The sequence below is a fragment of the Pseudophryne corroboree genome, chromosome 2, assembly GCF_028390025.1.
Source record: "Pseudophryne corroboree isolate aPseCor3 chromosome 2, aPseCor3.hap2, whole genome shotgun sequence".
Classification (NCBI taxonomy): domain Eukaryota; kingdom Metazoa; phylum Chordata; class Amphibia; order Anura; family Myobatrachidae; genus Pseudophryne; species Pseudophryne corroboree.
The window spans coordinates 665,770,356-665,787,021 of record NC_086445.1 but is presented as its reverse complement, the minus strand read 5'-3'; the positions used below and the strand labels follow the sequence as shown (position 1 = coordinate 665,787,021).

Below are 16,666 nucleotides of genomic sequence, written 5' to 3'. Positions count from 1 at the left end.
GACCAAGAAACCTACTTACCTCAAAGACACTACCTCATTTCTTTATTTGCTGATAGGGGAACTTGATATTGGTCCTGATATAATTATGTGTTTCATGGACGTGAAAAGCCTGTACTCATGCATTCCACACGATCTAGGATTGACTGCCATGGACTGATTTTTTTCTTCCTTAGGTAGCGACTTTGATTTTCATAAATGGCTATTTTTGCATTTGCTATGACTTGTGCTCAAGCAACTACTATTATTTTGATGGGGAACATTATTTACAAATCTCAGTATGTGCAATGGGGAAAGCAGTTGCAGCATTGTATGTAAACGGTTTTATGTTTCACCAGGAAGAGTTGCTATTCTTTCAAAATCCTACATTTTCTAAACATATTGGTCTATATAATTGGTATATAGACAATTTGTACACCAATGCCAATCATAGCACGCACCTGGACACCACCGGATCTTGCCCTCCTAACCCCTAAGTGGACCCAAGATCATAAACATAGTGATCTGGTGCTCCTGTGTCCTATGACCGCCTGCCGGTTAGTGCGCTACATCACTTCCGGTGCAGCAGCCACACATGGGCATTGATGGGCATTGGTGTACATATTGGAATTGGGATTTGAGTGAGATGTATAAGACATCCTTAGTGAATATACTCATAAGGGGAAGTGATGTAATGTCAGTTCCAGTATGGAATGCGGAAGTGATGTTTTTGGCACCTTATTTGATTGGGAGAGGTATAAAGGGAGCCAAATGGGCATAACCAGCCTTGCTGCTGGACTGTGATGAGAAATGCACCTAAAATCTATTAAGCTGTAATGGCTCCTGACAAAGGTACAGATGGATCGAGAACGTTTGAGCTGAGTATGCAATTTTAACTCACAATACATATATGTGTGTGTAGAGCTCAGTAGAGGGGTGTATTCATGCAGTATGAGAAAAAAAGAGAAGCAACTCACTGCATACATTCATGATTGTGCACGCGCGGATACGGAGTACGGGGTCGTGCCGCAAGTCAGGGAGTTGTAGACTTGCGGAACGTCCCCATTTTCTTGGAGACGCACGCTTCGGGTGAGGTGGCTAAACCAGAGAGCCGGAGACTGCGCTTTGCGCAGCCTTCCCGGCACTTTGTGGGACCGGACTGGCCCACCAGACTATCAGCCCTTCTGGCTTATCTCAGAAGTGCCAGATGGGCAGTCTGGCCCTGTGCACATGTATTGGTGGCTACTAGATACATAGCAAAGATAATTATATTACCACATATATTTCAATTGGTGGTAAGTATACCAAAGTTATAGAGTGAGTGCAGTGTCTTGGTGTAGTGTCTAGATGCTTAATCAGGATCCAAAAACTACTTTTCTTGTAAGTAAATTAACATAAAGCTTTACTGGCAGCATTCAACATAAATGAACAGAAAATAGCAAACCGCATAGACCCCATGCATGGCACGATCTCACTTCTTAAACCTTCGTATTATGTATTACATTTATTATAATTCCAATGGTCTGCTCTCCTTTTTATGTTGTAGTATTACGTCTCAGCTAGGTAGCACATCCCATTGTAAGTAGCTAGGGTGTGCTGTCCAGGCCCTCTTTCCCCAATATGTGCAATATTATGTGTGTATATATACACACCTGAGGGCTAGAGACCTCTTTCAATCTGGATTGGCACCCTTCCCGCTGCCTCTGAGGCTTGTTTATTCCATTGAACCACAAACTACATCTTATGATTTTGATGGCTGTCTGCCACTTCAGTACGACTCATATCTCTTGGACCTTCTTGAACATCCGCTTTTTGGGCCTTGAAAATAGTTACAAAATGGTTACAATATGTTTGACCACCGGCTGGGATGCCGATGCAGGCATACCGATGTTTGAAATCCTGACAGGGGCAAGGTAAGTATGTTATCCGCTCTCCTCTACCATAACCTTCCCTTCCTGAAGCCTAACACTAACCTACCCACTTAGTGCCTAACCCTATGCTCCCCCTGTGTTGCGTAACCCTAACCCCCCCTTCCCCGCAGCCTAACCTTTACCCTTCCCCCTTAGTACCTAAACCTAACCACCCAGTGGTGCCTAACTCTAATACCCCCTCCCGGAACATAACCTAAACCTCCCCTCTGCAGACTAGCCCTAACCGCCCCCCCCCCCCCCCCCCCCCTCCCAGGTGGGTAGCACCTAAACCTAACCTCCTCCCCCTGGCCCTAACCCTAATTCGCTTGCTATACTTACGGTCAGGATGCCGACTGTTGAGATTCTGGTGCCAGTCTTCTGACCCTGTTGGGATTCCAACATCAACATTCTGACAGGTGTCGGGATTCTGGCATCGGTATTCCGACTTACGGGATCCCGCCAGCTGTTCCATCAGCACAGGTTGAAATTCACTCTCCACAGAGGTTTTTATTTTCAGATTCTGATTAGCTGGTTTACTTACTGTAAGCTTTGTAGTGTGAGACAAATTCACTTTCTCACAGACAAATTCAGCTGCATTGCAAGTTCCATCCTGGTGGTACAAAGACATTGTTTCACATAAAGGAGTCTGCACAAGAGTCTCAATATTTACTTGTTATGTGACCTGGTCACATTCATATCACTCCAATCACGTGGCGGCAACAGAATCTCATCCTTGGAAGCGATCAATATCTCCGTAGGCTTCTGTTTATCTTGTACCTTTTCTTCACAGGTAATACCATCTGTATTTGTCAGTTCTTTTTCACCAACTTTAGACACTCCTTGATTATATGGAATTGTAACCCTTTTGGAAGGCTTCACTCCTTCAGACATACTGTAAGTGGAAGCTGAATGCCACTTCAAGCTACCTCATCCACTTTTGCACCAGAGTCTTTTAGGGAGTTTCCCATTTTTGATACTTCATTCCATTCTTGCACACTGTGACATTTAATAAGGACATCTCCATTGTCAAATTGCTGCTAACAGATATTTTCCTTCTGGAACATCTTACTTTGTTCAAGCAATTCACTGATTATCTGCTGCTTATTATACAAGTCTTTTTGCATCTACAGCATATCACAGTTTATGCCAGCCTTTTCATGATCAACCTGTAGTAATTGCTGCTTGAGTTTTTGTATTTCTGTAACACTAGATTTAGTGGGAAAAAAATAGGACACCATTTTGGGTCCAGAAAACAATTTCAAAAGCGTTAACCAATTTTTTTCCCTCCTCTGCTTTTCCCACTTCCGCGTGGAAGTTTTCTTGAAATGCAGAGAGCTGCTCTTCCAGCTGGGTAATTTTTTCCATGGCACTTTCCAACTTGTTCTCAGTCTGCAGAAGATTGCTCTCTGTGTAGATATGGAGTTTTTTCAATCACCCAGACACCGAGTAGATGAAACTGATGTAATGGTTTCTTTTTTACCGCACATAGGAATAGATAATACATAGGCGCAAGAGGTAAATGTAGCGCAGAAACACTATGCAGGTAGCAGTCCAAATAGAGACAGTCCCAGCGAATGTTATATTTCCACAATTCCACACAGGAGATAAAGGCAAACAATTCCACACCAAAAAAGTATTGCTGATTCCACATGGCAGTGATAATGAATTATTATAGTCCACACAGGGTCACAAATATTTCCACACGGTGGTAACGTTGCATAGGTCAACAATGAATAATATAAGTTTCACACAGGAGAAATAGCTTATCCACACAGGAGTAACGTTGCATAGGAAAGAATAATAGAAGTTCCACATAGGAGAAATAGCTTATCCACACAGGAGTAACATTGCATAGGTCCACAAAGAATAAAATAAGTTCCACATAGAAGAAATAGCTTATCCACACAGGAATAACGTTGCATAGGTCTACAAAGAATAATAGAAGTTCCACACAGGACAAATGCTTATCCACACAGGAGAAAGTGTGCAAAGGTCCACAAAGAATAATAGAAGTTGCACACAGGAGAAATAGCCTGTCCACATAGGAGTAACATTGTATAGGTCCACACAGGACTGGTGATATGTTCCACAAGGTACCTTAGCAGAGTATCACCCCGTAGCCAAAGTCAGTGACTAACATAACACAGTGCTCCATGCCGTCAATGCTCTCCATCATGCCTGGTTAGATAGAATCTGTGCTGCAGATATTCTGCTTCATGCAATCCCAAAATACAGTATGTGCTGTCCTTGTCTTTTAGAGTCTAGTATTTTCCCACAATGAGGTGACATGTCTGAGTTACCAAACCCTAAGCCCTGTTATTGGGTGCTTCACAATGAAGGCCTGGCTACATTACATATGCTGGTTCTTTTACAATCAAGTATTTTTCATATGTCTTGGAGCCACTGTGCCTGGCAACATCCTCTCTGGAAGAAAGAACTCCACGATGTTGACAGTTACCCAATTAACATAGTATTTTTAAATAATATTCACATATCACAGGAACAAGCAGCATTTTTTAATTTAGACTTTGCCCTAGACAATAGAATCAGAGAATAATCATGACATCCTAGTGCTCATTTCTGTGGTCTATTCACAGTCTGCTGGTCTGTTCCTTAAAACACACAATTCTGAATTGAATCTTCAACACACTCACAGAGGTACTGTTTTTGAAATGTCACACTCCGGAGTTTTAAAACTAGTTTTTTACCATTGCAGTATCTGTCCTGGCGAGCGCAGAGGTCCGTGTGCGCTGTTTCCACACATTGCGTCCGGCTCAAGCAGAGGTCCGGCACTGATCCCACATGAGTTCCAGCACCTGCCGCTGTCTCTGTGCATAGCGCTTCACAGCGCTGTTGTCTGCTGTCTCAGTATTGCTTCTCCATTGTATTCACTTCCTGGTGTTTGGGCCTTATCAGAAGTTCCCTCCAAAACCGGACCTGGGCACTGACGTCTTGGTTTCTGTCAGCTGACCTTCCAGTAACCAATCCTTTCATCAACTGGTCACAGCACTCAATCTGTCTACAGTTGTTAACAACAATTCGCCAGTACAACAGTCTCTTCTCAGTGTCACAATACTGTCTAAATTCATATCATTTGGTGACTTACTTCTGCCATCTGTCCTGGATCCTGCATATTTCCTGCTCACTGGGATAAACAGCTCACCAGTACCATGAATTCCCTGAGTGCTGAGTTCTCTGTCTGGAAGGTAAGACTTGCTAACGAGATGCACCTGTGCTGATTAACCTTCTGTGTGAATACTGAATTCAGCAAGTCTCTCCATGCTGTGCCTACACAGCATTGTCCATGGTGTCATTATACTACATGCCTCCCTGACTCCAGTGGTCACCAGATAGTCTCCACTGACTCTGCGGCCATTACTACCTCCATGTGGTCCCACAACGCTGGAGTTCCCTCCAGTTTCTGGTCAGCTGACCTGCCTGGGCCCAATTCGGAATCACTTACTTGTCATGTGAATCCCTCATCCAGTCAGCAGTGAGCAAGGGGTATAAGTTCCAAGTCCCAGCACTGGCAAGCTGTCCATGCTTTGTTGTCTTTCAGCCTGGAGTGAGCTCCAGTATCTCCTGCTGGTAAAGACTTAGAGCAATATCCATCTCTAGCACTACCTATCTCCCTGGATGATTTAAAGGGACACTACTGCAATAACATCGCAGCATTTCCAGATTCACTGGTGTGCATTCCAGTGATCCAGAAGGACTGTCCTGCATATCATTGCGGTTGTAGTGACTTTGCTGGTTCTGACCAGCATCTGGAAAACCTGCTGTGCTGGTTCCGCCCAGTCTTCTGCCAACCTGCTCCGCTGGTTCTGTCCAGCATCTGGAAAACCTGCTGTGCTGGTTCCATCCAGCCTTCTGCAAACATAGGGCCTAATTCAGATCTGATCGCAGCAGCAAATTTGTTAGCTAATGGGCAAAACTATGTGCAGTGCAGGGAGGGCAGATATAACATGTGCAGAGAGAGTGTTTGGGTGGGGTGTGTTCAAGCTGAAATCTAAATTGCAGTGTAAAAATAAAGCATCCAGTATTTACTCTGCACAGAAACAAAATAGCCCACCCAAATCTACCTCTCTCTGCACATGTTATATCTGCCCCACCTACAGTGCACATGGTTTTGTCCATTAGCTAACAAATTTGCTGTTGTGATCAGATCTGAATTACCCCCATACTCCGCTGGTTCCGTCCAGCATCTGGAAAAACTGCTGTACTGGTTCCGCCCAGCCTTCTGCAAATCTACTCCGCTGGTTCCGTCCAGCAACTGGAAAATCTGCTATGCTGGTACCGCTCAGCCTTCTGCAAACCTACTCCACTGGTTCCATCCAGCATCTAGAAAACCTGCTGTGCTGGTTCTCCTCAGCCTTCTGCAAACCTATTCTGCTGGTTCCGTCCAGCATCTGGAAAACCTGCTGTGCTAGTTCCGCCTAGCCTTCTGCACATCTACTCCACTGGTTCCGTCCAGCATCTGGAAAACTTGCTGTGCTGGATCCGCCCAGCCTTCTGCAATCTACTCCACTGGTTCTGTCCAGCATCTGGAAAACCTGCAGTGCTGGTTCCACCCAGCCTTCTGCAACTTACTCCGCTGGTTCCATCCAGCATCTGGAAATCCTGCTGTGCTGGTTCCGCCCAGCATTCTATAAACCTGCTTTGCTGGTTCCGTCCAGCATTCTGAACTTCGGCTGTGCTGGTTCCGCCTAGCATTCTACAAACCTGCCTTATTGGTTCCGTCCAGCATTTTGAACTCCTGCCTTGCTGGTTCCGCCCAGCATTCGAAAAACTTGCCTTGCTGGTTCCGTCCAGCATTCTAAACTTCTGTCTAGTTGGAAAGCCAATCCCGACATCCTGAAAACCTGCCTTGCTGCTTCCGTCCAGCATTCTAAACTCCTGCCTTGTTGGTTCCGTCCAGCATTCTGAACTCCTGCCTAGTCGGAATGCCAATCCCAACATCCTCAACTTCTGCCTAGTCGGAAAGCCAATCCCGACATCCTGAAAAGCTGCCTAGTCGGAAAGCCAATCCCGACATCCTGAAAAGCTGCCTAGTTGGAAAGCCAATCGCAACATCCTGAAAAACTGCCTAGTCGGAAAGCCAATCCTGACAACCTGAATAGCGGCCTGGTCAGAAATCCAATCCGGACATCCTGAAAAGCTGCCTGGTCGGAAAGCCAATCCCGACATCCTGAAAAGCTGCCTGGTTGGGAAGCCAATCCTGACATTCTAAAAAACCTACCTGCCGGAAAGCCAATCCCGACATCCTGAAAACCTGCTTTGCTGGTCAAGTCAATCCCAGCGTTCTGATTAACCTGCCAAGTCTGCATGAGTAGGAGATATCTCAAGCCTGCGCAATTCTGCCCTCAGCTCTCAAGTCCAACCCCAGTATTTAGTCCTAGTACTAGTCCGGATTTGGCCACACCCCCGGTACTCAAGCCCTTACCCACTCTCAATGGCTCTGCACATATAAATTCATGGCCATTAAAATTAGTGTTGTTACAGCATCATTCTGTACAAAAAAAATAATCATGGGGCTTTTTGTTAGAGATGCAATGTTCTGGAACACTGTTCCAGCACTGAGTTTCCTCTTCTTTGCCCAGTGGGAGCTGAAGTCTGAATTACTCAGGTCACTGGTAAAGTCACTCTTAGAGTGATTGTACCCATCTGTGTAGATTATGGGGGTCATTCCGACCCGATCGCACACTGCAGTTTTTTGCAGCCATGCGATCGGGTCACAACAGCGCATGCGTGCGGGCCACAATGCGCAGGCACGTCGTTGCATCGGCCGTCGCCGGGCAGCTACAAGAAGAACGAAGAAAGTGTTCGCAGCAGCGAACGCAAGAAGATTGACAGGAAGAAGCCTGGGGGTGTCAACTCACTGTTTTCTGGGAGTGACGAAGAAAACGCAGGCGTGTCCGGACGTTTGCAGGGAGGGATCCTGACGTCAGCTCCAAAAAGATTCTTCGCAGCGGCTGAGTAAGTCTTGAGCTGTGCAGAGACTGCACAAACTTTTTGTTTGTGCATCTCTCTGCACAAGCGATCGCTCCCCTGCACAGCCCTAACCCTCTCCCCTGTAGGTGGCGATTACCTGGTCGCAGCAGTGTAAAATATGGCCTGCGTGCGACCAGGTCGGAATGACCTCCTATGTCCACTGAGACCAGTGTGGTTAGCCTGATTTGTTAACTTTATTTGTCTGATTTCTTAATTTAACCATTGTTTTTTGTCAAGGTACTGTACCTACTGTCCTAATCCCACATAATGGTTCAACGGGCTTAGTAATCAGTCAATAGTCACTGCTGAGTCTGTTTTATCCCAGTCAGGTACTAAGCACAATACAGTACATGCACACTCCTCTCTGAAACTGGTTGCTTTTATACATGAATGCCTAAATAAGAGCACATCATCATAGTTCATGTGGAATAATCAGTGCTCATCTACTGTCTTGGAACACATTAGTATGTACACTAAGTCACGGAAGATTCTTGCTAGATGCTGGAAACAGACACTGTACATGCAATGAGCTCTTATTTAGGAAGCATGCTCTGTGGTTAACATCTTGAGTGGCAGCAAAGGGTGAAGTGAGCCACTGTATGAAAAAGAAATAAACCGCTCCTCTAGAAACAAATTACAGACCAAACGACCCTCACTCAGCTGTGACATCTGGTTACAAAAACAGAAACCGCAGAGGGGAAAACACACTTTCTGTTTCACTATTTATCGTCCAGTAACCAGCCCCAGATGGGCAAGTAAACAGCCTTATTGCCCTGTAATCGGAACAGGCTGTCTGTGTGCTCTGCATTTCATCCTACTTCGTACTGTGCAACATATGCCTCTGTTGGTGCCACAACATTTTGGCCGGGGATGTGGAAGTAATAGAGTTTCTGGAGACACGAATGTAACACAAATATTCCTGATCCTTCACCATCCCCACCTTTCCTGCTCACCGTAAACTCTCTTTGCTGAACAAATAATCAACTTTCACATGTTCGGCTCACATCACATTACTTCTGTGTTACAAGAGTAGACCCCTGAGATGACAAATTTTCTGTTCTCAGCATACAGCCAGGGTATAATCTGTGCATACATTTGTAATAAATGAATTACATAAATAAATAAAAACAACTGTCTTCTGTCCTAAAGCCCAAGCTATGGTGCTGGTAAAAGGCGGTCTCCTGACCAACAACATTGCTTCTTAATAGTTTATCTATCCACAAGCTACGTCTACAAATGGAAAAGCACCTGCTCATCTTTTTTGGCTTGCTCTTCATGTACACATACATGAGCATATGCACACACACACACACACACACACACACACACACACACACACACACACACACACACACACACACACACACACACACACACACACACACACACACACACACACACACACACGATGTACACTACGAGGGAGATTATTGCCTCAGTGAATGCCCTACATGACTGAGCACAATGTGTTTGGTACATGTGTGGGAAGTCTGATAGGGGATGCAGAATAAAATGAGGACATTGAACTTGTCAATTTCAAACAATCTTGTGCTATAAAAACCCACAATCAGATAGTTTGCATTTGGCTTGCCCTCCTTCCCCTGCCGGAGCGCTGCTCTTCCCCCGGGATCCAGTGATTTGCTTCAGGGCACAAAGTGAATGATCCGGTAACACAGAAATCTCAGAGTCCTCTTTAGGGCTCCCAGGAGGAGACAGATCTGAGAGTGCTCAGCACAGAAGATGCCTGCAGCAAAGTCAGTGCTAGAGCAGGAAACTGACAGGGCTGTGAGGTGGGATTAGGGCCGGCATTCGGAAGCAGAGTGATGGCACCTTGTCTTCTTAGTATTTGTCTTAGTCACCAGTTTGTACATTTTGATTTTGTACTGGTGAGCAAATGAAAAGTTTTCCTTATCTGAGAAAGCAGTCTGCTGGGCATACAGATAGTGACAGAGGTACCCAAAGTAGCAAAAGGTAACACGGAGGATAAAAGTTATCTGTAACATATAGAAGCATCACAGCACAAGGCACAAATCTCTGCCTCAGATCTGCATGTAATCCACACGGGTAGGGACTGGGCTTTGAAGTTACCAGAGTATCCTTGTGGGGGCTCTCAGCATAAATGGACCCTTACTGTATTGTTTATTTGATACAGCAGCAAGATAAGCGGATAAATGCTTTTATTGTGATCTGGTAGAATAAAATCATTAACCCATTACAGACATTTTGTAGATTATGTGTATATGATACTCAATGCGTGCTACACAAATGATCTTCTCAGCTGTACAGTGCACAGTTACAGTATCTTTCTCAGCCCTTGCAGCAGGGCTGACCAAAAAACCGTGGGTGCACGCAAATAGAGCATACACACTTACTGATGTGGCCTATATGTATCATTCCGATCCACGACAGAATGATATATATCGGCCGATATATCGCTAAGTGTTTACCCAGCTTTAGTGCACCCCTTGTCTGACACTGGAACCTAATAAGAAGTAAAATATTTATTAGAAAAGAAAGGATGACATGAACTCGTATTCTAGACTTTTTGTATTTTTAACCACTTCATGATCTGGACTATCTTCTTGCCAAAATTCCACACGTTTGTGGTTAAACTGAAAACTATTTTTTTACCAGTTTGTTTGTACAATGTATTGCGACTGACATTGAGGCCATAAATTGACTCCTTATGTTGTTTTTATTGCACATTGTCCAAAGTGTATTCAAACCAGTTTTACAAAGAGAGCCAAAATGTTCCCGTCTCAGCTTCACTATTTTTATATGTTTTAGGCTTTTAATAAAACATTGAGAGTAAAGCTCCTAATCCACCATTGGGTTAACCACACCTATTCATACATGTACTATACCCCTCTATTATATATGAGCCTTTATACCAGTATAAGTATACGGTCTCCTGGTCTCCATCACATCCACATCAGAGCCATCACAGTTAAGGATCTTAGGAGGGATTTCTTAACTGTGCCCTTGCATGGCCAGCCCATGTACATGGCTTAGCCAATAACAGGCCCAGTGTCAGGCTGGAGCATGAAAGGCCAACTGGGGAACGCGGTGCTAGAGGCCCAAGCTTAAGGGGTGTGGCCAGCCATAAAATGGGGTGTGGCGAATCATTAAAGAGGGCATGCAAAGAACAGGGGTGTGCTAAGATCACCCACTTTAATTGGCAAGAGAGCTAGCTAATCTTCGTGTAGTTTCCATAGAAACAAACCAAGAACATAAGATCCTGATCCACCAAGTTATTGACCTTTAGAAGTTGGGATAGGTTCCTCAGGCAGTGAGGCCAATTGGGGATTTTACCAGTGGGCCAGTTCAACCCTGAGCAAGCCTACACCACACTTGAGACCTAGTAGTCTGTGAATTTCCGACTTCTGTGTTAAAAGGTCATGTCTGAAGAGATATTGGGGTCAGCTGAGGTTAGAAGTTCCCACCTGGCTTAGTACATGGATGCGAGTAAGCATTAGGAGCCTTATGGCCTGATTCAGAGAAGGAAATTGCTGTGTCCATTCTAGCTCCTGTTGGTGGAGTCATGGGCGTGATAATATGCTAACTCTAGTTTAAGTCTTTCCCCGTGCACTAGCGTGTGCCGGAGAGTGCTACCCCTGATAAGCCCAGTTTATACACCCCTTTTACGCAGTAGCACAGCTGGTGGTTGTAGACAGTCCACCACTGGCACACCATTGCGATTACCATCGACACTTGGAAGCAGTTATTTGCGTGAGAACAGACCCCGGAGTCTCTACACTGTCTCTTATTGAGAGAACTGTCCTTTGCTAAAATGTCCATGCATACAGCTTTAATAAATGCCGATATGCATGCGATCATTGGCGGGTTCATCGCACTGATGCATGTCGTCCAAAATCACTTGGCTATTGTTTGTGTATTTGCCTTAAATAATAGCGTGCGCTGTTTTTTATTTATTGGGATTGCGGTGTGTTCCTCAGCAGTCATAGAGGTTAAAACAAAAGAATTTATTTTTCCATCAATCTTGATGTGAGCTAAGATTCCTGCCACACAATTACTCCCCGTCCTTCCACTCGCTAGAACATAGTAAGGAGTACTGTAAACCATAAGGCCAGGATACCACTAAAACACAATTCAGGGACAGTTGGGCCTCGGGATAGTACTTTCCTCTAAGTATCATCTCATCAGACAGTAAGCAGAAACATAGATCACTCCTTTAGCGTGCTGAGATGCTCTTACATCTGCTATTCAGTCTTCCGTGAGGACTTACAGTCCACTAGCATATTTGTAGAAATGTTACAAGTGGAGTCTAATTTTTTTATTCATAAGCTTGGATTTCTAACATACCTTACATTCACAACTTCACAGTTTATTTATATGATTTCCCCTAGGGCTATTATAATTTTCTGTCTATCTTTCTGCAATAATTTCAAACCCTGTTCTAGCTTTTATTTTATTTTTTAACTTTTAATTTAAGTTTCAAGGTCATCCAGGACAAACAATGCCACCAGCTCCTGCTTGAAATGCGAACGCCATTGGCGTCCATTGCCACCATCTCCGTGGCAACACAGTAACCATTAATTTTCAATTAAAGTAGACAAAAAGCTCGATGTCAGCTCTGGGTCTGCTGAAGATGTCAAGAATCTGTATTAATATACAGCAAGAGAGTATAATTGTGTGTCCATCTTCACGAACAACAAAGATGGGGGATAATTAGCAGCTAGAAAGCCACTCTGTAATTTTGTGCTTATTGTCACCACAGCCCAGCACATTAGCATAAATTAAAAGACAGTTTCTTCCTATTACAGTGCCCTTACATTTTTAGGCTTCTTTTTTTCATTAACTGTTTGTTATTTACTGATGTTATATCAAACAAAAAAATGAATTCAAGAAATACTTTAATAGCATGTATTTACAAACCAGGTATTTAAAAATGGTTTCTTTTATTTCCCAGGTGTTCCTGATGCCATAGATTTTGCAAATGTCTGGATTCAACAATATGGCTAATGCAGGTTAGTGAGGAAATATTACATGGGTTCTGGTTTATATGTCGGCCACAACAGTTTGCTTATGTAATGCACATGTAAAATTAATATATACTGTACCTACAAAAGTCCTGTAAATATTATTGGTTTTAGGACTGTTTAAGAAAGCTCTAAGTTTGATGTTCATTAGGACTTTAGGAATATTTATTTATAATTAGAGATATATGAACCCCACTATTGTAATATGTACTAATTCGCCCGTACAGAAAAGCAAGATATCAAATTGCATTGAATTTCATGACTTCCCTGTCTTCAAAAAAACCAAGTGATTGTATACAGTGGAAATACGACACTCTCCAACCCATTATATAATTTTAATAGTTACGCCGTGCAATGGATCTCACTTTCCATGGGAGGGTTTACATTGGTCACATGACTGCTGGCATCCAGTCCGCTGGGATGCCGAACACATCCCCGTATAACCACTACCATTTTGCCCATGAACTCATGCACAGGAAACATAAGCATACAGTAGATAAAGTCATGTGATGTCACCAAAGAGGATTCTGCTTGACCACCTTGCCAGCTTTGCCCATCATTTATGACATTTTAGGCAATATGTCAAAGAATTGCTTTTACATTTTTTTTGTATTGATATATTTTGTATTTTTGCATAGTGTATTCTTGTGACTGTTGTGCAGGATGAGGATTTAGCAGTTATGCACTGGCTTGTACTTGAGGAGCATGAAACCCCACATTTCCCCACCCTGAGCCACAACACAACTAATACCTGCTCTTGTAGTATTGATATCTTTATTTATTTTTTGCAGTACTAGGGACCCTATTCAGGTTGGATTGCAGATTCTGCTAATAAGCAGAATCTGCAATCGTTTCTAGCAATTGTTTCTATAGCATGCTGCCCGCCGCCCAGCGGCTGGACCGCAATGTAATTGTGATCATGCCGCAATCACATTGCGGTCCCAGCAAATATGGATGTCCCCTGCCCTTGCAGCACAGCTATGAAGGCAGGAAGCTCACTGACATTTTTTTCCATCGGAGCGGCTGCATGTGACATCACGCAGCCGTCCCGAAAACAGTCCAGCCACACCTGCATTGACCGGACCTTTTCCCCCGCAATGGTACGTTCTGTCCCCATCGCCAGCCCCCACGTCCGGGTTGTGATCGCGCATGCATGATTGCTATTGTGATTGCTATTCGCGCATGCACTGTGTGAATGCAGCGCATATCCATTAGTACAAAAACTGCTCGATTGCAATTTTTTTACTATTGCAATCCAACCTGAATAGGGGTCTAGATCCACTATGGCTAGTATAATACTTCTCTGCATGATCATGGGGGTATCCGGATGACAGATAAACAGTTTCTAGATAGTCAATAGGTCAACACCATATGGGCAACATGCATTAGGTCAACAGGGTCAAAAGGTCGACAGATAAAAAGGTAGACATGACACTGGTCGACACACATATAGTTAACACAAGTGTTTGGGAGTTTTCACTTATTTTTCGATTTTCGTTTGATTTACCTTCCACATAGACTACAATTAGGAATAGTAAGCCTAGGCCTTATTCAGCAGCAGTCACTGATGCGATCGCATTTTCCTGATTTATGGACCAGCGTGCACGCACAGAGCCTGTTCTGCGTGTGCACAGCCCAGGAAATGCGATTGCAATCTCAGTGATGTGAGTACCTGATTGACAGAAAGAGGTGTTTGCGCGGCGATTGGGGGCGACGACGCAGTGTTGCGACAAAAACACCGGCAAGTCAGGCCATTTTTGGAGCCAGCGTGTGACATCACACTCAGCTGCTGTGACGGGAAAGATGGCACCGATGCATCTACATATGCAGCCTGTTTGAGTATGCAAGTGGCTACCAGTATATCCCAATGCCCGTGTTGCGTTTGCATTTATAAATGCAAATGCAATGTATGGCGGCCTATCACATGCCGGGCGGCCTTGCCGTGCACTGGGCGGCCCCCAGCATGCGAGTGCTAGCAGTTGCTGTTTCGCTTTTTAGCAAAACTGCAACTGAATATGAATAAGGTCCTTATTCAGATGTGGTTGGTTTTGCTATTGCTGTTGCTATATTTTGGTGTACGCAATTTCGATTAAATGCTAATATGGGCAGACGTTAACCTGAGCATAGGAACACCCACTGCATCACATAATGACACATCGGTACCACCATCACAAATGGGTTATGTCGCAGAGTCTGAGCTAAGCTGCTCTCCTGGAATACAGAGGGTTCTCCAGTACCAAGTAAGGTTGTAGTTTCTAATTTATGCATGCCTAAGAAACACCATCTGAACGGCCATGACATGCCTGCATTTGCCCAACCACTCCCCGTTACCACCCCCAAAACTCCGTCTTCCTGTCATTCACTTTGCAACTATGTCCTTGGTGTGACCGCAATTGCAATTAAAGGCCCGTACACACTGGTCGATATATCGTCCGTTCTCTTGAACGGCCGATATATCGCGGGACCGTCGGCCAGTGTGTACGGTCGATACGTTCCTAGAAACCCCCCCTGCAACCGATACATCACCATAGTTAACTAATTTCTTTTTTTGGGGGGAGGGAGGGAAGGGGAGGGGGTGTGGGCAGGCGGAGAGACGGAGGAACTGTGTGAGACACGCTGCACCTGCCTCCTCATACTCACAAAGACAGCTGACACTGAGCTGGCTGGCTAAATCTAAGGATAGGAGGAGCTGCAGCGGTAGTGTAGCGGTCAAGGGCGTAGCTACCATAGGTGAAGGCAGTGCAGCTGCTATGGGGCCCAGAGCTGAGAGGGGCCCACCCAACCTGTCAAAGTTACATGTGTTATATAAATTTCTCACCAATGGGTTGTACGTAGGGGTCCTTTCAAACTTTCCTTGGGGCCTGCAATATATCTAGATATGCCCCTGGACCTGCTCATTATAGTGCGGTGTAAAATGAACTGTTATATAATATATATAATATGAAACGGGACACTGTAATGAGGCACAATATGAACAACTAGCACTATATATCATAATGTGAATTGGGGATACTGTGCGACATAATGTGTACTGGCAGCTCTGAAATGTGACATAGGGTGAACTTAAGCACTACTGCAATTCATAAAGAAACTAGGGCACTGCTGTGGGGCATAACATTAAATAAGACTCTACTATGGTCAGTGATCGCGCTAAGCCCAAAAAAAAGTGGGTCCCAGGGACCCCTCACTTTTAAAAATTGGGGTCCTGGCTGTCCTTTTTTGGGTTCCATCGGAATACAGGTTCTTATTAATCTTATTAATGATTCCAATATAAAAACACAGACTTCAATTTGACACTACAAAAGTGCTGCAAGGGGGAGGAGGGGGTGACAGTGCTGCTGGGCTGTGTAGCATACAGGACACTCTGCAACAGGGCTGTAAGTACACATTTTGGTGGCCTTTCGCAGAAACTGAATTGGTTCTCCCGCTCCTGCAATGTGAAGAAAGGACAGTGCGCGCCGAAGGCGCGCAGCAAAAATTTAGGTTCATGTTTTCGTGGAGAATGGGCATGGCCACATCATAGTAGTGCCGCTTGTACACACTGCACCATGTAGGATCTCCCATACATGTTATACACATTGCGCCAGGTAGAGCACGTTACACACATTGCACCAGGTAGAGCACGTTACACACATTGCGCCAGGTAGAGCACGTTACACACACTGCGCCAGGTAGAGCACGTTACACACACTGCGCCAGGTAGAGCACGTTACACACATTGCAGCTGGTAGAGCACGTTACACACATTGCGCCAGGTAGAGCACGTTATACAGATTGCGCCAGGTAGAG

At 44.6% G+C, this 16,666-nt stretch overlaps 1 long non-coding RNA gene across 1 annotated transcript in view; it reads left to right on the top strand.

Moving 5' to 3' along the window:
- Nucleotides 1-16,666, top strand: part of LOC135042776 (uncharacterized) — a 254,693-nt gene that overhangs the window by 136,990 nt on the left and 101,037 nt on the right. The window contains exon 2 of the long non-coding RNA XR_010235857.1: nucleotides 12,808-12,865. This is a non-coding gene — a long non-coding RNA (uncharacterized LOC135042776). The remainder of the gene's footprint in view (nucleotides 1-12,807; nucleotides 12,866-16,666) is intronic.